Raw genomic sequence first — 24,054 nt, 5'->3', positions numbered from 1 at the left:
GCCAGACTGGGTGTGCAAATAGACTTAGCCTCACTTGTAAGACCATGAAGGAATTTATAGATTTCCAAAGTGTGTGGTATTAATGACTATTCATAAGGACACATCCCCTTACGAGAGATATATCCTCCAAGGAGAGATACATCTCCTAAGGTGAGATACATTTCCTTATTTCCAAGGGATGTGTCCACTAAGTCACAACATCCAATTAATCTTCCCCAACAGGGGGATGTGCTGGCCATTATTTCCTGTACTAACATCCAATGATAAAACATCTAGAAGTGGACCCCACGCTTCTAATATCATGGTAATTGTAATTTATAAATAATATATTTGAAACCATAATTCCAACAATCCTTACCTTTACAATATCAAAATATTTAATCAAATATTCGTTATCGCTTCAAACTTGGCAAAAATTTAGGTGCCTATGACACTTGCCAACAACTATGAGATTTCGTCTACTTCTCATGTACCCCATTCATCTAAATGTCATCGACAACATCACGTAAGATTTTATTACATTGATTTAATTATTTAAAATGCACAAAACTCGCACAACTACTATAAACTCAGTACCAATAGCTTTCAAATTCCTGGTCCCTTCCAAATCTATGGCTTCAACTAGATAGAAAAACAACTCTTACAACAAACATAAGTTACAAGTCACAACTTGTTCATATTTCTTGCTTCATTTAATATTATACCAACTAAATCTCAAAATAAATAAAAAAAATCTCAGTTTATTAAAGTATTGAGTAATACAAGGTCAAACAACTTATGCCAAAAACTCATGACACATCGTCAACATGCCAGCATGGGATGTCAGTAAACGTTTTTTCTCCTATTTTATTTTTATTATTAATTTTAGTTATTTTTAATTTAAAAAGTAATTTAAAAATCTTATACATTTTTATTACCTTATATTTAATATGAAAATGTAAAAACAATATTTAATTATTTTAAAAAATATTATTGATTTACATGGTTCGCAGCCGAACGTACGCGCTGAAAGTAATTTACGGAAATCGCGAGTAGGACGTCTGTCCGGCGCCAGATCTGCCGCGAGATCAAAATTCTTCGCACGGCAGATAATCCTCATATTGTCCGTTGCCACGGTATGTTCGACAACGCTGGAGAGATCCAAGTCTTGCTGCAGTTTATGCATGGGGGTTGTTCTCTTGACGGTCGTCGCCTCCCTGAGCCGCTTCTTTCCGATGCAGCGCGATAGATTCTTCAAGGACTCGCTTATCTCCACCGCCGCAAAATCGTTCATGGCGATATTAAACCCTCGAACCTTGTCATTAACGATCAAAACCAGGTCAAGATCGCCGACTTCGGGGTCTGTCGTATTTTGGCACAGACCATGGACCCCTGCAACTCCTCTGTTGGGACAATCGCGTACATGAGTTCAGAGCGGATCAACACCGATCTTAACCACGGCAGCTACGACGGATACGCAGGGGATATCTGGAGTCTTGGTTTAAGCATTCTTGAGTGGTTCTTGGGGACATTCATTAACTCATGGATGATTAGGGGCCTTTCTTTTTTTCAATGGGAGGGTCTTTACTTTCTTTTCCATTATTTGTTCTTTGCTGCTATGAGCAGCCAATCAATGAAGGAAAAACAAGAAATATCTGCATCCTTCTTCCACTTTTTTTTTACATAGATATGCTTCGTTTCTTTTCTTCTTTTATTTCCTTTTCCTTTTAATCGGGAAGCGGCAGGAGTTCAGTATATTTTTTTTTTGTAATCTTTTTTGTTTTTTTTCCTCCTGTTCTTGGATACATGAGACAATTGGAAATGGGAGAGATTATCACTAGTTGATTTTCCATTTGATTTTCAACTGTGTTTTTAGTGTTGTTTGATGGTTCTCTCTCGCATTGTTGGGGTATCTTTATTTTGAAAGATTGGATTGATTAGGTTGGCATAAATTCTCTGCCCACCTTTTGTGCAAGTGTTGGTCTTAACTCTGCTCTTTAACTGTGATCATATATACCAACAAATAGGCACCTCATGAATGGTCTCCTTGGAGGAGGCATAGCAGAATGAATGAAAGAATTGTGAACTTTTGAAGTATGAAATTGACATGGATCTTCCGAAGCTTTTTTTCTGGATAGTAATGAAAATAAAAAATCAATAGTTATCCGGGGATCATTGGTGGACACTTGTTGAGGCAATTGAAGGTTTTTTCTTACATTTTGACCTTGAAACTGTAATATTTATAGTTGAAAAAATGGAGAATTATAAGGCATTAGAATCACTAGTGGACACTTGTTGAGGCAATTATAGGTTTTTTCTTAAGTTTTGACCTCGAAACGTGGGGATCCCTTGTTGATACTTGTGGCAATTATAGGTTTTTTCTTAAGTTTTGACCTCGAAACGTGGGGATCCCTTGTTGATACTTGTGGCAATTATAGGTTTCTTCTCACATTTTGACCTTGAAACTGGAAGATTTATTGTTTGGATGTAAGACAAATCGTCTGGACTCATTGAACTGTGACAGTAGTGGAACAAAAAACTGAAGACGAGGGCGAAAAAAAAGTTACTAGCTCATTATGCATCATTTGAATAATAACAATGGCCATGACTTCTTTTCCACTCCTCGGGGGGCCAAATGCATGAACCGAGTAGGCTCGCCCTTCACCAGGATTTCGACTTTGAATAATGTTACCTACACTCTTTGAACTGCACCCATCCTTTTTTTATGCTTATAAAAGTATATTATGGGCAAAGGGAAATAGATAGATAGGGGAAATAAAACACTTGGAAGTCGCCATAGAAATGGCTAAAGTTTATTCCCATTTACATTCCAGTCAGTTCAAGAGACAAAAAAATGAGCTCTTCTGACACCAATGATCATCATTGTAGAGACTGAGGATCTGGCCACTAGCATTATCATGCATCCCCTATCACCTTAGATCCCATGTTCTGCAGCTACCTGGATTGTGCTGCTGTTGCTATGACCATTATTTGCAAAAACTTCCTAGCTCTATTATGGAACCTTCAGATCCTGATGTTTCTCCTAGTGTCTATGTCTGATCACAAAGCCGATTGGAAGATCATCTCAGCCAGTTCCTGCTCAAGAAAAGTTGACATTTTTATTGTGATTGCAGTGGCATATGCAACAAGTAAGAAATAACTCTTCAAACGATCCAAGTACCTGCTTCCCTGAAGGAACAACTGGTTCTCCCCATTCCATGGCCTTTTTCTCTAGATTCTCAAAATCTGTTTTTCCACCATGTAGAGAAGATGACCAAATAAGGAATAAATTCTACCTGAGTTTACTTTTATATACATCTGTATCCTCGTCTTCTTTTTTTTAATTATCTCTAGCATTGAATCCAACCTCAATCATGGCTCCAATTTCTGAGTCAAAGCTTGCATATCGCTTCCTAACCAGCTCATCCAAATCACCCTCCTAGTAGTATATGCCAAAGAAGAAAATGTCAGATTACACACTTGAAAGAGAAGAGTTGAGAAAATCCTGACCTCAATAAGTGCCGCAACACTGCAAAGCCCTCGAGCCAGGGTATCCATCCCAGATATATGAGCAATGAATAAATCTTCTAGATCTGTACTCTCTCTCTCCGACTGAGGAACAATTTGGTAAGAAGTTAAGAGTCAAGGGTCAGAACTAAAATTTACAAGCATATACATTAGAACACATTTGCATGGAAAGAACTCACAGTTTTGCATTACAGTTGAATCCATCAGGTGCAAGCCCTCCCTATTCACCAGTAAAACTAATTGAGTAACAAACTCTCCCTAAACTTTCTAGATCTGTAAGCTATGGAGTTGAAACAGCTACATCAAGACTTACATTTCTAACCATACTTAGCATAATCAGAGTTGCCTCTCCAATGTCCACGAGGAATTGATCAGTGTCCTAACCTATTGTAATGCAATGTCTTCATTATTAATTAAAGCAAAAATCTATTCATTCCCTTTCAGAAATATAATACAACAAATTTTCACCAATCTGGGGGTCGCCGGTGTTTGCATCAACGTTTCCAAGCAACCCACTGATCCTTGCAGTTTCAAGCTGATGGAAACAGCTGCCAGAGCAAAAAAATTCAGTAGGGAAGGCTCCACATTGCATAATCTGTAAACTCAACTAAACATTTAACTTCAAATGCAAAATATAAATCCACACCTGTGTTTGGATAGGGTAGCATGGTTACACTCAATGTTGAGTTTGTATTTCCTTGATAGATTGAAATCATTGATTTCAAGAATTCATTAACTAAGTGGGCATTACCCTAGGGATCTTTACATCCAACTTAATCGAGTCTGTATTTCTGTTTCAGTGATTTCTTTCAGCAGTAATTTTGGCCTTTTTTTTTAAATGGAGTAATTTTGGTCTTTTGTTTATGAAAAAGTCTTTGTTATATGTTAATAGAGTATCTTTGAAAAGAAAGTGATGTGTGTGACTTGAGCCTTTGGTTAATGGTCACACCGGGGCTTTCTAGTATGATGTCTTGCATTCAAGTCTCACCATAGAAAGGACGGATTTCACATTCAAGAAAAAGAGAATTGAAGTGTACTGTTTAAAAATACATTATAGACTCCAACCATCTCTGATGTACCCATGGTAACTCTGATGGTTGAGACCTACTCCAGACTCAAGTACGCAATTACCACAGAGGAATTGCAGTGGTCTATGCCAAGATGCGACTGACCGCCAAGTTGACATTCTTCATCTGGTTTTGGTTGTTGAGATTCGATGGTTTAACAAATTGATGAACGGTTTTACGACGGTGGACATAGGTGAATCCGTTAAAAGAATCTGACACAACATGTTCGAGAGGGGCACCTGACAAACTAGGAAGAGGCTACCTCTTGCTGAAATTGAACTTTGAGAATAGAGGTAAGTTGTTTTATCTTAATCTTCTATTATATTTTTTTCGTCGCCGACCTAACAATTGATTTTTTTTTTCATTTTTATCTTCAATCGGACGAATGCCTCCTACTGATACTGTTTTAAGACCCAGTGACTAGTTGAGGAGTTTCTAGTGTGATGTCTTGGATTCAAGTCTCGCCAAGGTTTCAGATGTAGTGCGTCTGTGTGTGATCAACATTCATAGAAAAAAAGCTTTTTGCTCTCCTTTTGGTTCAAATGGATGTATTGCTAACATGATCATTCCTTGTGGCAGGAAATGAAAATGTTATCTATGCCTCTTCAGGGACAGAAGTCATATTTTCTGATGTGCATGAGGTATCAATTTATCATTAGTCAACTGTTTTGTTTTCCTTAAATTTTATGATATGTATGTGTTGTGTTCCTAAATCTATGTTATGAATACACCCTCTTCTCAAGAGAGGATGAGAGGTCATTGCTAAATGAGTTTAGTTACAGTTTTTCTGAATGTCTGTTTTGTAAATGCTTTCAGTAATGATAGTTGCTCCCAAATAGTTAATGATGGTTGTGAACCAATTGATGGGTGTTAAAACAGCAGATTCGCATCCCCAATCAATGTTGATTTTGATTTGGGCTTAAGTTCTCTGTGCTGTGTTATCAGTTTGTCAAACCCTATTTTCATATCTCCTACAATGTGAAGCTCTCCCATACAATTACATGCTGATTGTTCAAGTGATACTCAATATGAGTGCAATATAAATGCTCAATAAAACTAGCTTGCAAGATCATGCTGTAATAGTGTTAGTTCTTGACACTTATACCAACACTCAGTAGGTTCCTTTTGTTCACATTTGATCACTTCTATCAATTTTAATCACTAATGACGTCTATTTTAACTTGGAGGCATCTGCATGGAAGCCTTTGGAGCAGGTAAATTCTGTGAACTCCTACGCTGTTCTGAATAAAGCTGCACCTACCTATCCGCCCACATTCACCTACAGACATCGAGACAGATAAAACAGATAAAAATAGAGAGATTGAGAAATACATTGTCTTTTTCTCTTCCCCTTCCCCCCTCCAAAACTTGAAAACATTTTGTTCGAACTAGGATGTAACTTCTTGAAATTTGAATTCTTTGATTTTACTCAGTGGCTTCATATGGCCAACTTCCTGGGAATAGGAACCATTAATCAATTATGATGCTTGTATTTTCTATAATGTACATATAACTTTGAACTTCAAAATTTTCACTCTTTGTTTTTGCAGATTACATTCAGATCCAAGTCATCCTTTCTTGCTGATGCTGATGACAGTGGTGATGTGAAGGTATTTTGTCTACTTTTAAGATTTTCAGTGTGCTCAATTATGTCATAGAAATAAATGATAAATGTTGACTTGACATAAGAAATGTTATCGTTTTCTGAAAATAAAGGCATCTAAAGAAAATTTGAACTTTGTTTTCCATAATGTGGAGTATATCAAACTATCTGTGTACCTGTATCTAACCTCCTGATGTTCCTTCCAGATTGATCGTAGTTAAAACAACCATTTTTGCCTTCAAATTTGTTAGGCCTTCATTGAATGACACTAACAGAATCTGCTGCATCTTGTTCAAATGAATGTCCTTACAATCAATTTATTGAGTTTGATCTCTTTGGCAGATAATTGACACCAGCCAGCAACACCTGTACAAGACTCTAAGAGCAGGCCATACAAATGTATCTTTTTATACATTTTTTATTTTATTTTTATCACCAAATGATCCACTTTAATTTGTTGGATCTTATCTTCCCCACAAAATTGTGTCTTTAGGAAATTTTGTTACTCATTATGTACTTATGGACCATGTCTGCCTGATTTGTAGCAGTGTGCAATTCCTTCCTTGGAGACCTTGGTAAGGTACTTTCTACTTTTTAGCAAGCTGTTGTGATTGATGTAATTTTGCAATGTTTGGGCATGTGTAAATTATTTCATGATGCTTTCCCATTAGTGACAACATTCTTGAGTATTTGGCAAACTTGTTGGCATTGTTATCCTACTTCCTTTGGAAATGTTTCACATGTTTTTTTCTTGGCAGCTGTTACAGGTGGTCTTGATTCAAAGTTCGTTATCAGGGACTTCTCCAGAGGACGGCCACTTAGACATGTGGGCTTTGGTATTAGAGCACCCTTTTCTTTATTGTTGACCAGTCTCAGTCTTATCTACTGATTGGAGTCCTTTATTCTGTACACTTTAACAACAAATCAATGTGGATTATTAGCTTATCAGGCCTACCTCTCCCCTAGCACATGCCCAATTTTATGCAGGAATTATATATATAGGTCATGCCCAATTTTATGTAAAATATATGCATAATTTTATATAAAATTTATTTGACATGTATTTTTTACAAAGTTTTAAATGTATGTTGGAGCTCGAACTCGATTAAAATTATTGGGCTCGAGCTCGAGTTTGAAATATTTAAATCAAACTTGGTTCGAACATAGGCAGGTTCGGGCTCAACTCGACTCGATGCCCCCCTAGAAGTGTACAGTTTAAAATGACATTATAGACTCCAAATATCTCTGATGTACCCATGGTAACTCTGATGGTTGAGACCTACTCCAGACACATATATGCAATTATCTTAGAAGAATTGCAGTGGTCTGTGGAAAGAAGCGATTGACCTCGAAGTTGACATTTTTCATCTGGTTTTGATTGTTGAGATTCGATGGTTTAACAAATTGTTGAACAATCTTACGACAGTGGACATAGGTGAGTTCGTTTAAAGAATTTGACACAGCATGTTAGAGAGGCGCATCTAACAAACTAGGGAAGAGGCTACCTCTGGGTGAAATTGAACTTTGAGAATAGATCCATGGGTGGCCCCAGTCCAACTTGAGTTGGTGGTGCAATTGGAGACTCATCTAGTCAAATGCATGATTTTTTTTACTCAAAGAAGTCATTGCAATGCAACTAAAGCTGATATGAAAGCACAACTCACAGGAATAAAGATGAATACTCAAAGCTTCACCAGTCTAGTGGTGGTAGAAGGAGACTTAGCTTAGTAGTTAATTGGTTCCATATTTGGGGATTCTACTCTTCTTAATGAATGATTTAATCTTCTCTTCTTGATTGTATTTTGTATCTTACATTATGTTAATAAATTCTGCTTCTCTTCATGCATATGTCCAACCATTCATTAACGGCTTATTGTGGAAGGTGATTCATAAACTTTCATAAGCTGGTATAGTAAGGGATCTGATCCCCACTGAACAATACTTCATCAGGTCAAGGAGAATCTTCCAACTTAATCGTGCCTGTATTTCTATTTCAGTGATTTCTTTCAGCAGTAATTTTGACCTTTTATTTTTTTGAAATGGAGTATTTTTTTACTTTGGTTCATGAAAAAGTTTTTGTCATATGTCATTAGAGTATCTCTCAAAAGGAAGTGATGCGTGTGACTTGAGCCTTTGGTTAATGGTCACATCGGGGCTTTCTAATGAGCTGAAATGAAACCACAACTCACGGGAATGTAGATGAAAACTCAAAAATTCACTAGTCTAGTGGTGGTAGAAGGAGGCTTAGCCTAGTAATTAATTGGTTCTATATTTGGGATTCTACTCTTCTTAATGAATGATTTCATCTTCTCATCCTGATTGTATGTTGTATCCTACATTATATTAATAAATTCTGCTTCTCTTCATCCAAATGTCCAACCACTCCTTAACAGATTATTGTGGAAGGTGATTCATATACTTTCATAAGTTGGTGTAGTAAGGGAACTGATCCCCACTGCTCATTACTTCATCCGGTCAAGTTGATGCATCCAACTTAATCAAGCCTGTATTTCTGTTCCAGTGACTTCCTTCAAAAGTAATTTTGGCCTGTGATTTTTTTTGAAAGAGAGTAATTTTGGTGTTTGGTTCATGAAGAAGTTTTTGCTATATGTCATTAAAGTATCTCTAAAAAAAAGTGATGTTTTTGACTTGAGTCTTTGGTTAATAGTCACAACCTTCTAGTATGATGTCTGGCATTCAGTCTCAGCATGGAAAGGGTAGATTTCACATTCAAGAAAAAGATAATTGAAGTGTCAGCTTAAAATGATATGATAGACCCAAATATCTTTGATGGTTGAGACCTACTCCATACTCATGTACGCAATTATCTCAGAGGAATTGCAGTGGTTTGTGTCCAGATGCGATTGACCTCAAAGTTGACATTCTTCATCTGGTTTTGATTTGGTTACTGTTGTTGAGATTCGATGGTTAAACAAATTAAGGAACAATCTTACGTCGGTGGAAATAGGTGAATTCGTTTAAAGAATCTAACACAACATTTAAGAGAGATGTACCTGACAAACTAGGGAAGAGGCTCCCTCTGGCTGAATTTGAAATTTGAGAACAAATCCACGGGTAACCCCAGCCCAACTGGAGTTGGTGGTGCAATTGATGACTCATCAAGCCAAACACATGATTTTTTCGGTTCAAAGAGGTCATTGCAATGCAACTGAAGCTGAAACAGCTCACGGGAATGAAGATGAATACTCAAAACTCATCTAGTCTAATGGTGGGAGAAGGAAACTTAGCCTTGTAGTTAATTGGATCTATATTTGGGGATTCCACTCTCGTTGATGAATGATTTTCTTTCTCTTCCTGATTGTAAGTTGTATCTTACATTATATTAATACATTCTGATTCTCTTCATGCAGATGTCCAACCACTCATTAACCGCTTATTGTGGAAGGTGATTCCTATACTTTCATTAGCTGGTGTAGTAAGGGAACTGATCCCCACTGGACATTACATCATCTGGTCAAGGAGATTATGAACAACATAGAACCTCACAACCACATGGCACCATTTCCCAAGGTCATACAACACAGCTGCAGACAAGCTTGCCTGTGAAGGAAGGAACTTCTTTTTCGGATCTTGCCATCTACACCATAATTTTTTTTATTGTATTCTTTCAATGTATTTCTCTCCTTGCCCTTCCTTCTCCTTAGGAAGGGCCTGTTGTACTCTCTTCTCTCTTAGTAAAAGCTCATTTACAATTTCTCAAAAAATAAAAAAATCTCGAAGTTCACAAAAGAAGATTATAGAAAAAGTAATTGTTGAAACAGATGAACATATGCATACCTAAAACACCATGTTTTAGTGGAAAAATTTCTGTAGTAGCAGCATCCCAATCATAACTGGTAAATATAGAAAGTTAAAAGGTTGAAACAGCACAACAAATTCTCTTACTAAAAAGATATCTTTTAACTTACTGCTGCTTGGTGGGTTCTTGAGGTTCAGATTCAATCAAAAGAGACCCTGAAAGATAAAAGACAGATAATTATTTTGTGAAAGAGTGAAAAAGAGGGCCGCATCTTATACAGGAAATCAAATTGAGAGTCCAAGCCCTTCAGAGCAGGATTGCACAAAAGCTAAATACTTCAGTACTCGTAGGTCTTTTCTGAGAGATTTGTATATGTAAATCTACTTGGAACAAACATACAAGACTCTCAGAACCCCAACAGAAGGATCATTCACCTTGCCATTTGTTATTGGCAAGCAAATAGAAGCCATCAACTAATGATATGAAACTATGATTTCACTGCATCATATATAATATCCAACAGAGAACCTCTAATATTTAATTAGTTTACTATTTCGAAATAGTTAATTATTTCAAGTACAACATAAATAAATAATAATTTTAATTATGTACCAATACTTAACTAAAACTACCTTTGATGTAGAAATAAGCAGTCATAAACCTTCCATTGATTTTTTTTGCAATATCCCAAGCTTTTCCATACAAAATATGCTTAACCTTTCTAGGAAAGCAGGTAGACATAACTGATTAACCACATACCTCATACTTAATTTGGTGAACAATAGGGAAGATTCACCTTCCCATTCATCCGAAGCTCCATCACCACATTTTGCATCAACATCAGCAGGGCACCCGTAGGTGACCCCACTGAAATCTGCCCATGGGATAAGATACTCAAGACAAAATTCAGAAAAAAGAAAAGAAAAAACTAATGATAATAGTAAAATCGAGTAGACATAACTTACAGCGGCCAGGAAAGACATATCCAAACATAGGAGTAACAGAAGAATTTTTCTAGCCTCCATGTTTTATCTCATGCAAGCGATCTCTGCAATGCAGTAGGGAATCATAATGAAACAACACTACCAGATGCAAAGGAATTGAAGCATCAAACATGACCCAACCGAAAGGAAATATTTTAATTAATTTTTGCCGTAAAAGGGACAAAAAAAAAGAGCATGCTCACAAAATATAAATAAAAATCGCTGAAATTAGAACTGTAGAAACCGTGTGGCAATTGAAAATAATAGCAAATACACTGATCTCAAGTAAAGTTTTAACGGAAAAAATGCTAATGAAACCTGAACATGCATAACTGTGAGATTGTGTTATGATACATGACCGAACGTCTTGTTGATATGAAAATTACTCTCATCAGCATCTACTTGGCTTCACATAAAACCAGGAAAATTCCTACTTTTTATGTTACTTTTATTCCATTAGATAAAAAAGAGTAGTATGATATCTCACAGAAAAAATCAGAAGAAGAAAAAGATCGAACCAACTAGAACGAGCAATCAGCATCAACTGTATTCAAACTTACTAGGATGTCTAAAACAACGAAGATGCAGAGGCTTCCGCCATTCGACAAACAGAGGAAATCCCAAAAATTTACAGCCTTAATAATGACCTCATGCCTTTACACACATTACTCTCGAACGACAACACGGAGAAAAAAAATCAGTTAAAAAAAAGTAACACGCAATCAAAATAAACTATGGGAAAACAGAAGAAGAATAGAACAACTTCGACCTTGCATTACCAGTACAAAATTCAACAAGAACCGATGATCGAGGGAAGACGGTAGTCGAGCAGAGAAGAAGGTTAAATATGTAGAAAATAAGAAGCTAATCGCAGGAATGGAAGCACTTTTGGGGGTTACTAAATAACCGATGGATAAAATTATCAGAATAGAAATGATTTTCGGTAAAAATATAAAATATAATATTTTACTACTCTTACGTAAAAATTAGGATTATTTAATTAAACAATATACTTACTTTTATAATAGTTACTAGTCAAATCATTCCACACGTAATAAACAAACAATAATATCACAAACAATCAAATAAATTAATTCATACTTACCATTTGGGGATTCATATGAATTAATTTATAATATACTAATCTAATTATATAATTAAATTAATTTTCACATAAAATACATAAATATATAACAAAGCATGCAATAAGACAAATTATAAATACTTTAAGAAATTATAGCAAAGAAATAATTATCCAACAACTAAACCAATTAGATATGAACTATTTATAAGATATCAACTTATAAATTTTCATACCTATAGTCTTGGATCTCAAATAGCCAAATAAATTCCAAATAACATGGAAATTCTATTAAAAATAAAATTTTGGGTAAAAACAACTCTTAAAACACATTCTGGCTCATTATATTAGCAAAACCCGGTTTGGTTTATGGTGTTGGGTCATTACAGACCCGGACTACACAAGCCCGCGTGTTAACAGGCATGCCCAAATAATAGCCTGAGCATTGGCAGACCCTCCAAGGAGAGATACATCTCCTAAGGTGAGAGATACATCTCCTTATTCCCAAGGGATGTGTCCACTAAGTCACAACATCCAATTAATCTACCCCAACAGGGGGATGTGTTGGCCATTATTCCCTGTACTAATATCCAATGATAAAACATCTAGAAGTGGGCCCCACGCTTCTAATATCATGGTAATTGTATTTTATAAATAATATATTTGAAATCATAATTCCAACAATCCTTACCTTTACAATATCAAAATATTTAATCAAATATTCGTTGTGGCTTCAAACTTGGCAAAAATTTAGGTGCCTATGACACTTGCCAACAACTATGAGATTTCGTCTACTTTTCATGTACCCCATTCATCTTGATGTGATCGACAACATCACGTAAGATTTTATTACATTGATTTAATTATTTAAAATGCACAAAACTCGCACAACTACTATAAACTCAGTAGCAATACCTTTCAAATCCCGTTTATACAACCCTGGTCCCTTCCAAATCTATGGCTTCAACTAGATAGAAAAATAACTCTTACAACAAATATAAGTTACAAGTCACAACTTGTTCATAGTTCTTGCTTCATCTAATATTATACCAACTAAATCTCAAAAAAAAAAAAAAATTCTCAATTTATTAAAGTATTGAATAATACAAGGTCAAACTACTTATGCCAAAAACTCATGACACATCGTCAACATGCCAGCTTGGGATGTCAGTAAACGTTTTTTCTCCTATTTTATTTTTATTATTAATTTTAGTTATTTTTAATTTAAAAAGTAATTTAAAAATCTTATACATTTTCATTACCTTATATTTAATATGAAAATGTAAAAAAATTATTAATTATTTTAAAAAATATTATTGATTTACATGGTTCGCAACCGGACTTACGCGCTGAAAGTAATTTACGGAAATCAGGAGGAGGCCGTCCGTCCGACGCCAGATCTGCCGCGAGATCGAAATTCTTCGCACGGCAGATAACCCTCATATTGTCCGTTGCCACGGTATGTTCGACAACGCTGGAGAGATCCAAGTCTTGCTGCAGTTTATGCATGGGGGTTGTTCTCTTGACGGTCGTCGCCTCCCTGAGCCGCTTCTTTCCGATGCAGCGCGATAGATTCTTCAAGGACTCGCTTATCTCCACCGCCGCAAAATCGTTCATGGCGATATTAAACCCTCGAACCTTGTCATTAACGATCAAAACCAGGTCAAGATCGCCGACTTCGGGGTCTGTCGTATTTTGGCACAGACCATGGACCCCTGCAACTCCTCTGTTGGGACAATCGCGTACATGAGTTCAGAGCGGATCAACACCGATCTTAACCACGGCAGCTACGACGGATACGCAGGGGATATCTGGAGTCTTGGTTTAAGCATTCTTGAGTGGTTCTTGGGGACATTCATTAACTCATGGGTGATTAGGGGCCTTTCTTTTATTCAATGGGAGGGTCTTTACTTTCTTTTCCATTATTTGTTCTTTGCTGCTATGAGCAGCCAATCAATGAAGGAAAAACAAGAAATATCTGCATCCTTCTTCCACTTTTTTTTTTTTTTTTTTTTACATAGATATGCTTCGTTTCTTTTCTTCTTTTATTTCCTTTTCCTTTTAATCGGGAAGCGGCAGGAGTTCAGTATATTTTTTTTTTGTAATCTTTTTTGTTTTTTTTCCTCCTGTTCTTGGATACATGAGACAATTGGAAATGGGAGAGATTATCACTAGTTGATTTTCCATTTGATTTTCAACTGTGTTTTTAGTGTTGTTTGATGGTTCTCTCTCGCATTGTTGGGGTATCTTTATTTTGAAAGATTGGATTGATTAGGTTGGCATAAATTCTCTGTCCACCTTTTGTGCAAGTGTTGGTCTTAACTCTGCTCTTTAACTGTGATCATATATACCAACAAATAGGCACCTCATGAATGGTCTCCTTGGAGGAGGCATAGCAGAATGAATCAAAGAATTGTGAACTTTTGAAGTATGAAATTGACATGGATCTTCCGAAGCTTTTTTTCTGGATAGTAATGAAAATAAAAAATCAATAGTTATCCGGGGATCATTGGTGGACACTTGTTGAGGCAATTGAAGGTTTTTTCTTACATTTTGACCTTGAAACTGCAACATTTATCGTTGAAAAAATGGAGAATTATAAGGCATTAGAATCACTAGTGGACACTTGTTGAGGCAATTATAGGTTTTTTCTTAAGTTTTGACCTCGAAACGTGGAGATCCCTTGTTGATACTTGTGGCAATTATAGGTTTCTTCTCACATTTTGATCTTGAAACTGGAAGATTTATTGTTTGGATGTAAGACAAATCGTCTGGACTCATTGAACTGTGACAGTAGTGGAACAAAAAACTGGAGACGAGGGCGAAAAAAAAGTTACTAGCTCATTATGCATCATTTGAATAATAACAATGGCCATGACTTCTTTTCCACTCCACGGGGGGCCAAATGCATGAACCGAGTAGGCTCGCCCTTGACCAGGATTTCGACTTTTGAATAATGTTACCTACACTCTTTGAACTGCACCCATCCTTTTTTTATGCTTATAAAAGTATATTATGGGCAAAGGGAAATAGATAGATAGGGGAAATAAAACACTTGGAAGTCGCCATAGAAATGGCTAAAGTTTATTCCCATTTACATTCCAGTCAGTTCAAGAGAAACAAAAAAATGAGCTCTTCTGACACCAATGATCATCATTGTAGAGACTGAGGGTCTGGCCACTAGCATTATCATGCATCCCCTATCACCTTAGATACCATGTTCTGCAGCTATCTGGATTGTGCTGCTGTTGCTATGACCATTATTTGCAAAAACTTCCTAGCTCTATTATGGAACCTTCAGATCCTGATGTTTCTCCTAGTGTCTATGTCTGATCACAAAGCCGATTGGAAGATCATCTCAGCCAGTTCCTGCTCAAGAAAAGTTGACATTTTTATTGTGATTGCAGTGGCATATGCAACAAGTAAGAAATAACTCTTCAAACGATCCAAGTACCTGCTTCCATGAAGGAACAACTGGTTCTCCCCATTCCATGGCCTTTTTCTCTAGATTCTCAAAATCTGCTTTCCACCATGTAGAGAAGAGAAGATGACCAAATAAGGAATAAATTCTACCTGAGTTTACTTTAATATACATCTGTATCCTCGTCTTCTTTTTTTTAATTATCTCAAGCATTGAATCCAACCTCAATCATGGTTCCAATTTCTGAGTCAAAGCTTGCATATCGCTTCCTAACCAGCTCATCCAAATCACCCTCCTAGTAGTATATGCCAAAGAAGAAAATGTCAGATTACACACTTGAAAGAGAAGAGTTGAGAAAATCCTGACCTAAATAAGTGACACAACAATGCGAAGCCCTCGAGCCAGGGTATCCACCCCAGATATATGAGCAATGAATAAATCTTCTAGATCTGTACTCTCTCTCTCCGACTGAGGAACAATTTGGTAAGAAGTTAAGAGTCAAGGGTCAGAACTAAAATTTACAAGCATACACATTAGAACACATTTGCATGGAAAGAACTCACAGTTTTGCATCACAGTTGAATCCATCAGGTGCAAGCCCTCCCTATCCACCAGTAAAACTAATTGAGTAACAAACTGTCCCTAAACTTTCTAGATCTGTTAGCTATGGAGTTGAAACAGCTACATAGAGACTTACATTTCTAACCATACTTAGCATAATCAGAGTTGCCTCTCCAATGTCCACGAGGAATTGATCAGTGTCCCAACCTATTGTAATGCAATGTCTTCATTATTAATTAAAGCAAAAATCTATTCATTCCCTTTCAGAAATATAATACAACAAATTTTCACCAATCTGGGGGTCGCCGGTGTTTGCATCAACGTTTCCAAGCAACCCACTGATCCTTGCAGTTTCAAGCTGATGGAAACAGCTGCCAGAGCAAAAAAAATCAGTAGGGAAGGCTCCACATTGCATAATCTGTAAACTCAACTAAACATTTAACTTCAAATGCAAAATATAAATCCACACCTGTGTTTGGATAGGGTAGCATGGTTACACTCAATGTTGAGTTTGTATTCCCTTTATAGATTGAAATCATTGATTTCAAGAATTCATTAACTAAGTGGGCATTACCCTAGGGATCTTTACATCCAACTTAATCGAGTCTGTATTTCTGTTTCAGTGATTTCTTTCAGCAGTAATTTTGGCCTTTTTTTTTTAAATGGAGTAATTTTGGTCTTTTGTTTATGAAAAAGTCTTTGTTATATGTCAATAGAGTATCTTTGAAAAGAAAGTGATGTGTGTGACTTGAGCCTTTGGTTAATGGTCACACCGGGGCTTTCTAGTATGATGTCTTGCATTCAAGTCTCACCATAGAAAGGACGGATTTCACATTCAAGAAAAAGAGAATTGAAGTGTACTGTTTAAAAATACATTATAGACTCCAACCATCTCTGATGTACCCATGGTAACTCTGATGGTTGAGACCTACTCCAGACTCAAGTACGCAATTACCACAGAGGAATTGCAGTGGTCTATGCCAAGATGCGACTGACCGCCAAGTTGACATTCTTCATCTGGTTTTGGTTGTTGAGATTCGATGGTTTAACAAATTGATGAACGGTTTTACGACGGTGGACATAGGTGAATCCGTTAAAAGAATCTGACACAACATGTTCGAGAGGGGCACCTGACAAACTAGGAAGAGGCTACCTCTTGCTGAAATTGAACTTTGAGAATAGAGGTAAGTTGTTTTATCTTAATCTTCTATTTTTTTTTTCGTCGCCGACCTAACAATTGATTTTTTTTTTCATTTTTATCTTCAATCGGACGAACGCCTCCTGCTGATACTGTTTTAAGACCCAGTGACTAGTTGAGGAGTTTCTAGTGTGATGTCTTGGATTCAAGTCTCGCCAAGGTTTCAGATGTAGTGCGTCTGTGTGTGATCAACATTCATAGAAAAAAAGCTTTTTGCTCTCCTTTTGGTTCAAATGGATGTATTGCTAACATGATCATTCCTTGTGGCAGGAAATGAAAATGTTATCTATGCCCCTTCAGGGACAGAAGTCATATTTTCTGATGTGCATGAGGTATCAATTTATCATTAGTCAACTGTTTTGTTTTCCTTAAATTTTATGATATGTATGTGTTGTGTTCCTAAATCTATGTTATGAATACACCCTCTTCTCAAGAGAGGATGAGAGGTCATTGCTAAATGAGTTTAGTTACTGTTTTTCTGAATGTCTGTTTTGTAAATGCTTTCAGTAATGATAGTTGCTCCCAAATAGTTAATGATGGTTGTGAACCAATTGATGGGTGTTAAAATAGCAGATTCGCATCCCCGATCAATGTTGATTTTGATTTGGGCTTAAGTTCTCTGTGCTGTGTTATCAGTTTGTCAAACCCTATTTTCATATCTCCTACAATGTGAAGCTCTCCCATACAATTACATGCTGATTGTTCGAGTGATACTCAATATGAGTGCAATATAAATGCTCAATAAAACTAGCTTGCAAGATCATGCTGTAATAGTGTTAGTTCTTGACACTTATACCAACACTCAGTAGGTTCCTTTTGTTCACATTTGATCACTTCTATCAATTTTAATCACCAATGACGTCTATTTTAACTTGGAGGCATCTACATGGAAGCCTTTGGAGCAGGTAAATTCTGTGAACTCCTACGCTGTTCTGAATAAAGCTGCACCTACCTATCCGCCCACATTCACCTACAGACATCGAGACAGATAAAACAGATAAAAATAGAGAGATTGAGAAATACATTGTCTTTTTCTCTTCCCCTTCTCCCCTCCAAAACTTGAAAACATTTTGTTGGAACTAGGATGTAACTTCTTGAAATTTGAATTCTTCGATTTTACTCAGTGGCTTCATATGGGCAACTTCCTGGGAATAGGAACCATTAATCAATTATGATGCTTGTATTTTCTATAATGTACATATAACTTTGAACTTCAAAATTTTCACTCTTTGTTTTTGCAGATTACATTCAGATCCAAGTCATCCTTTCTTGCTGATGCTGATGACAGTGGTGATGTGAAGGTATTTTGTCTACTTTTAAGATTTTCAGTGTGCTCAATTATGTCATAGAAATAAATGATAAATGTTGACTTGACATAAGAGAAATGTTATCGTTTTCTGAAAATAAAGGCATCTAAAGAAAATTTGAACTTTGTTTTCCATAATGTGGAGTATATCAAACTATCTGTGTACCTGTATCTAACCTCCTGATGTTCCTTCCAGATTGATCGTAGTCAAAACAACCATTTTTGCCTTCAAATTTGTTAGGCCTTCATTGAATTACACTAACAGAATCTGCTGCATCTTGTTCAAATGAATGTCCTTACAATCAATTTATTGAGTTTGATCTCTTTGGCAGATAATTGACACCAGCCAGCAACACCTGTACAAGACTCTAAGAGCAGGCCATACAAATGTATCTTTTTATACATTTTTTATTTTATTTTTATCACCAAATGATCTACTTTAATTTGTTGGATCTTATCTTCCCCACAAAATTGTGTCTTTAGGAAATTTTGTTACTCATTATGTACTTATGGACCATGTCTGCCTGATTTGTAGCAGTGTGCAATTCCTTCCTTGGAGACCTTGGTAAGGTACTTTCTACTTTTTAGCAAGCTGTTGTGATTGATGTAATTTTGCAATGTTTGGGCATGTGTAAATTATTTCATGATGCTTTCCCATTAGTGACAACATTCTTGAGTATTTGGCAAACTTGTTGGCATTGTTATCCTACTTCCTTTGGAAATGTTTCACATGTTTTTTTCTTGGCAGCTGTTAAAGGTGGTCTTGATTCAAAGTTCGTCATCAGGGACTTCTCCAGAGGACGGCCACTTAGACATGTGGGCTTTGGTATTAGAGCACCCTTTTCTTTATTGTTGACCAGTCTCAGTCTTATCTACTGATTGGAGTCCTTTATTCTGTACACTTTAACAACAAATCAATGTGGATTATTAGCTTATCAGGCCTACCTCTCCCCTAGCACATGCCCAATTTTATGCAGGAATTATATATAGGTCATGCCCAATTTTATGTAAAATATATGCATAATTTTATATAAAGTTTATTTGACATGTATTTTTTACAAAGTTTTAAATGTATGTTGGAGCTCGAACTCGATTAAAATTATTGGGCTCGAGCTCGAGTTTGAAATATTTAAATCAAACTTGGTTCGAACATAGGCAAGTTTGGGCTCAACTCGACTCGATGCCCCCCTAGAAGTGTACAGTTTAAAATGACATTATAGACTCCAAATATCTCTGATGTACCCATGGTAACTCTGATGGTTGAGACCTACTCCAGACACATATATGCAATTATCTTAGAAGAATTGCAGTGGTCTGTGCAAAGAAGCGATTGACCTCGAAGTTGACATTTTTCATCTGGTTTTGGTTGTTGAGATTCGATGGTTTAACAAATTTTTGAACAATCTTACGACAGTGGACATAGTGAGTTCGTTTAAAGAATTTGACACAGCATGTTAGAGAGGCGCATCTAACAAACTAGGGAAGAGGCTACCTCTGGGTGAAATTGAACTTTGAGAATAGATCCATGGGTGGCCCCAGTCCAACTTGAGTTGGTGGTGCAATTGGAGACTCATCTAGTCAAACGCATGATTTTTTTTACTCAAAGAAGTCATTGCAATGCAACTAAAGCTGATATGAAAGCACAACTCACAGGAATAAAGATGAATACTCAAAGCTTCACCAGTCTAGTGGTGGTAGAAGGAGACTTAGCTTAGTAGTTAATTGGTTCCATATTTGGGGATTCTACTCTTCTTAATGAATGATTTAATCTTCTCTTCTTGATTGTATTTTGTATCTTACATTATGTTAATAAATTCTGCTTCTCTTCATGCATATGTCCAACCACTCATTAACGGCTTATTGTGGAAGGTGATTCATAAACTTTCATAAGCTGGTATAGTAAGGGATCTGATCCCCACTGAACAATACTTCATCAGGTCAAGGAGAATCTTCCAACTTAATCGTGCCTGTATTTCTATTTCAGTGATTTCTTTCAGCAGTAATTTTGACCTTTTATTTTTTTGAAATGGAGTATTTTTTTACTTTGGTTCATGAAAAAGTTTTTGTCATATGTCATTAGAGTATCTCTCAAAAGGAAGTGATGCGTGTGACTTGAGCCTTTGGTTAATGGTCACATCAGGGCTTTCTAATGAGCTGAAATGAAACCACAACTCACGGGAATGTAGATGAAAACTCAAAAATTCACTAGTCTAGTGGTGGTAGAAGGAGGCTTAGCCTAGTAATTAATTGGTTCTATATTTGGGATTCTACTCTTCTTAATGAATGATTTCATCTTCTCATCCTGATTGTATGTTGTATCCTACATTATATTAATAAATTCTGCTTCTCTTCATCCAAATGTCCAACCACTCCTTAACAGATTATTGTGGAAGGTGATTCATATACTTTCATAAGTTGGTGTAGTAAGGGAACTGATCCCCACTGCTCATTACTTCATCCGGTCAAGTTGATTCATCCAACTTAATCAAGCCTGTATTTCTGTTCCAGTGATTTCCTTCAAAAGTAATTTTGGCCTGTGATTTTTTTTGAAAGACAGTAATTTTGGTGTTTGGTTCATGAAGAAGTTTTTGCTATATGTCATTAAAGTATCTCTAAAAAAAAAGTGATGTTTTTGACTTGAGTCTTTGGTTAATAGTCACAACCTTCTAGTATGATGTCTGGCATTCAGTCTCAGCATGGAAAGGGTAGATTTCACATTCTAGAAAAAGATAATTGAAGTGTCAGCTTAAAATGATATGATAGACCCAAATATCTTTGATGGTTGAGACCTACTCCATACTCATGTACGCAATTATCTCAGAGGAATTGCAGTGGTTTGTGCCCAGATGCGATTGACCTCAAAGTTGACATTCTTCATCTGGTTTTGATTTGGTTACTGTTGTTGAGATTCGATGGTTAAACAAATTAAGGAACAATCTTACGTCGGTGGAAATAGGTGAATTCGTTTAAAGAATCTAACACAACATTTAAGAGAGATGTACCTGACAAACTAGGGAAGAGGCTCCCTCTGGCTGAATTTGAAAATTGAGAACAAATCCATGGGTAACCCCAGCCCAACTGGAGTTGGTGGTGCAATTGATGACTCATCAAGCCAAACACATGATTTTTTCGGTTCAAAGAGGTCATTGCAATGCAACTGAAGCTGAAACAGCTCACGGGAATGAAGATGAATACTCAAAACTCATCTAGTCTAATGGTGGGAGAAGGAAACTCATCTAGTTCACAAAAGAAGATTATAGAAAAAGTAATTGTTGAAACAGATGAACATATGCATACCTAAAACACCATGTTTTAGTAGAAAACTTTCTGTAGTAGCAGCATCCCAATCATAACTGGTAAATATAGAAAGTTAAAAGGTTGAAACAGCACAACAAATTCTCTTACTAAAAAGATATCTTTTAACTTACTGGTGCTTGGTGGGTTCTTGAGGTTTAGATTCAATCAAAAGAGACCCTGAAAGATAAAAGACAGATACTTATTTTGTGAAAGAGTGAAAAAGAGGGCCGCAACTTATACAGGAAATCAAATTGAGAGTCCAAGCCCTTCAGAGCAGGATTGCACAAAAGCTAAATACTTCAGTACTCGTAGATCTTTTCTGAGAGATTTGTATATGTAAATCTACTTGGAACAAACATCCAAGACTCTCAGAACCACAACAGAAGGATCATTCACCTTGCCATTTGTTATTGGCAAGCAAATAGAAGCCATCAACTAATGATATGAAACTATGATTTCACTGCATCATATATAATATCCAACAGAGACCGTCTAATAGTTAATTAGTTTGCTATTTCGAAAGTAGTCAATTATTTCAAGTACAACATAAATAAATAATAATTTTAACTAAAACTACCTTTGATGTAGAAATAAGCAGTCATAAACCTTCCATTGATTTTTTTTGCAATATCCCAAGCTTTTCCATACAAAATATGCTTATCCTTTCTAGGAAAGCAGGTAGACGTAACTGATTAACCACATACCTCATACTTAATTTGGTGAACAATAGGGAAGATTCACCTTCCCTTTCATCCGAAGCTCCATCACCACATTTTGCATCAACATCAGCAGGGCAACCGTAGGTGACCCCACTGAAATCTGCCCATGGGATAAGATACTCAAGACAAAATTCAGAAAAAAGAAAAGAAAAAACTAATGATAATAGTAAAATCGAGTAGACATAACTTACAGCGGCCAGGAAAGACATATCCAAACAAAGGAGTAACAGAAGAATTTTTCTAGCTTCCATGTTTTATCTCATGCAAGCGATCTCTGCAATGCAGTAGGGAATCATAATGAAACAACACTACCAGATGCAAAGGAATTGAAGCATCAAACATGACCCAACCGAAAGGAAATATTTTAATTAATTTTTGCCGTAAAAGGGACAAAAAAAAAGAGCGTGCTCACAAAATATAAATAAAAATCGCTGAAATTAGAACTGTAGAAACCGTGTGGCAATTGAAAATAATAGCAAATACACTGATCTCAAGTAAAGTTTTAACGGAAAAAATGCTAATGAAACCTGAACATGCATAACTGTGAGATTGTGTTATGATACATGACCGAACGTCTTGTTGATATGAAAATTACTCTCATCAGCATCTACTTGGCTTCACATAAAACCAGGAAAATTCCTACTTTTTATGTTACTTTTATTCCATTAGATAAAAAAGAGTAGTATGATATCTCACAGAAAAAAACAGAAGAAGAAAAAGATCGAACCAACTAGAACGAGCAATCAGCATCAACTGTATTCAAACTTACTAGGATGTCTAAAACAACGAAGATGCAGAGGCTTCCGCCATTCGACAAACAGAGGAAATCCCAAAAATTTACAGCCTTAATAATGACCTCATGCCTTTATTATACACATTACTCTCGAACGACAACACGGAGAAAAAAAATCAGTTAAAAAAAAGTAACATGCAATCAAAATAAACCATGTAGAAGAAGAAGAATAGAACAACTTCGACCTTGCATTACCAGTAAAAAACTCAACAAGAACCGATGATCGAGGGAAGACGGTAGTCGAGCAGAGAAGAATTAAAAATGTAGAAAATAAGAAGCTAATCGCAGGAAAGGAAGCACTTTTGGGGGTTACTAAATAACCTATGGATAAAATTATCAGAAAAGAAATGATATTCGGTAAAAATATAATATTTTACTACTCTTACGTAGAAATTAAGATTATTTAATTAAATATATAATAATAAAATAATTGAAGAAATACTTCCTTTTATAATATAAAAATAGTTAATCAAAATATTATTTTGCAATATCTAAATTCTCACTCATTAATTTATATAAAAAAGATATTAGTCTATTAACTCTTAAGATAGTTGTAATTAAATTTTTTTATTAATAAACTAAAATATATTTTAACTTGTGATAAACTAATAAATAACTAAAATTTAATTAAATAATCACAAAATAATAATTAAACAAATCATTACCTTTACAATATCAAAATATTTAATCAAATATTCGTTGTGGCTTCAAACTTGGCAAAATTTTGGTGCCTATGACACAACAATTTTGAGATTTCT

At 35.9% G+C, this 24,054-nt stretch overlaps 3 long non-coding RNA genes and 2 pseudogenes across 9 annotated transcripts; 2 read left to right on the top strand and 3 right to left on the bottom strand.

Annotated features, from left to right (window-relative positions):
* Window positions 1–981: 981 nt before the first annotated feature.
* LOC137950171 (mitogen-activated protein kinase kinase 5-like) lies at window positions 982–1,666 on the top strand (annotated as a pseudogene).
* Window positions 1,667–2,738: 1,072 nt separating this feature from the next.
* On the bottom strand, window positions 2,739–11,781 carry LOC137950767 (uncharacterized). Of its 4 annotated transcripts, XR_011111995.1 has the most exons (10): window positions 11,700–11,781; window positions 10,903–10,985; window positions 10,697–10,811; window positions 10,107–10,152; window positions 9,976–10,031; window positions 3,821–4,055; window positions 3,687–3,727; window positions 3,490–3,591; window positions 3,161–3,418; window positions 2,739–3,075 (listed from the first exon to the last, which is right to left on the bottom strand). It is a non-coding gene; the product is annotated as an uncharacterized lncRNA (long non-coding RNA). The 4 variants fall into 4 exon arrangements; XR_011111997.1 differs by having other exon boundaries at window positions 3,161–3,225; window positions 3,347–3,418; window positions 3,490–4,055; XR_011111996.1 differs by having other exon boundaries at window positions 3,490–3,891; window positions 3,976–4,055.
* Window positions 11,782–13,323: 1,542 nt separating this feature from the next.
* LOC137950170 (mitogen-activated protein kinase kinase 5-like) lies at window positions 13,324–14,220 on the top strand (annotated as a pseudogene).
* An 805-nt stretch (window positions 14,221–15,025) lies between these two features.
* LOC137950616 (uncharacterized) lies at window positions 15,026–19,419 on the bottom strand. Of its 3 annotated transcripts, none has more exons than XR_011111981.1 (8): window positions 18,654–19,419; window positions 18,205–18,326; window positions 16,275–16,354; window positions 15,986–16,190; window positions 15,789–15,890; window positions 15,646–15,717; window positions 15,456–15,520; window positions 15,026–15,370 (listed from the first exon to the last, which is right to left on the bottom strand). It is a non-coding gene; the product is annotated as an uncharacterized lncRNA (long non-coding RNA). The 3 variants fall into 3 exon arrangements; XR_011111980.1 differs by lacking the exon at window positions 18,654–19,419 and having other exon boundaries at window positions 15,986–16,026; window positions 16,120–16,190; window positions 18,205–18,639; XR_011111979.1 differs by lacking the exon at window positions 18,654–19,419 and having other exon boundaries at window positions 18,205–18,639.
* A 2,361-nt stretch (window positions 19,420–21,780) lies between these two features.
* LOC137950617 (uncharacterized) lies at window positions 21,781–23,551 on the bottom strand. Of its 2 annotated transcripts, XR_011111983.1 has the most exons (5): window positions 23,492–23,551; window positions 22,695–22,777; window positions 22,489–22,603; window positions 21,916–21,961; window positions 21,781–21,840 (listed from the first exon to the last, which is right to left on the bottom strand). It is a non-coding gene; the product is annotated as an uncharacterized lncRNA (long non-coding RNA). The 2 variants fall into 2 exon arrangements; XR_011111982.1 differs by lacking the exon at window positions 21,781–21,840 and having other exon boundaries at window positions 21,871–21,961.
* Between the last annotated feature and the right edge of the window lie 503 nt (window positions 23,552–24,054).

The sequence above is a fragment of the Aristolochia californica genome, unplaced genomic scaffold (assembly GCF_029961685.1).
Source record: "Aristolochia californica isolate CCGP_79_NKW_82.1479 unplaced genomic scaffold, dmAriCali1.0.hap1 SCAF_14, whole genome shotgun sequence".
Lineage (NCBI taxonomy): Eukaryota > Viridiplantae > Streptophyta > Magnoliopsida > Piperales > Aristolochiaceae > Aristolochia > Aristolochia californica.
This window is presented reverse-complemented; position numbering and strand designations above follow the sequence as displayed.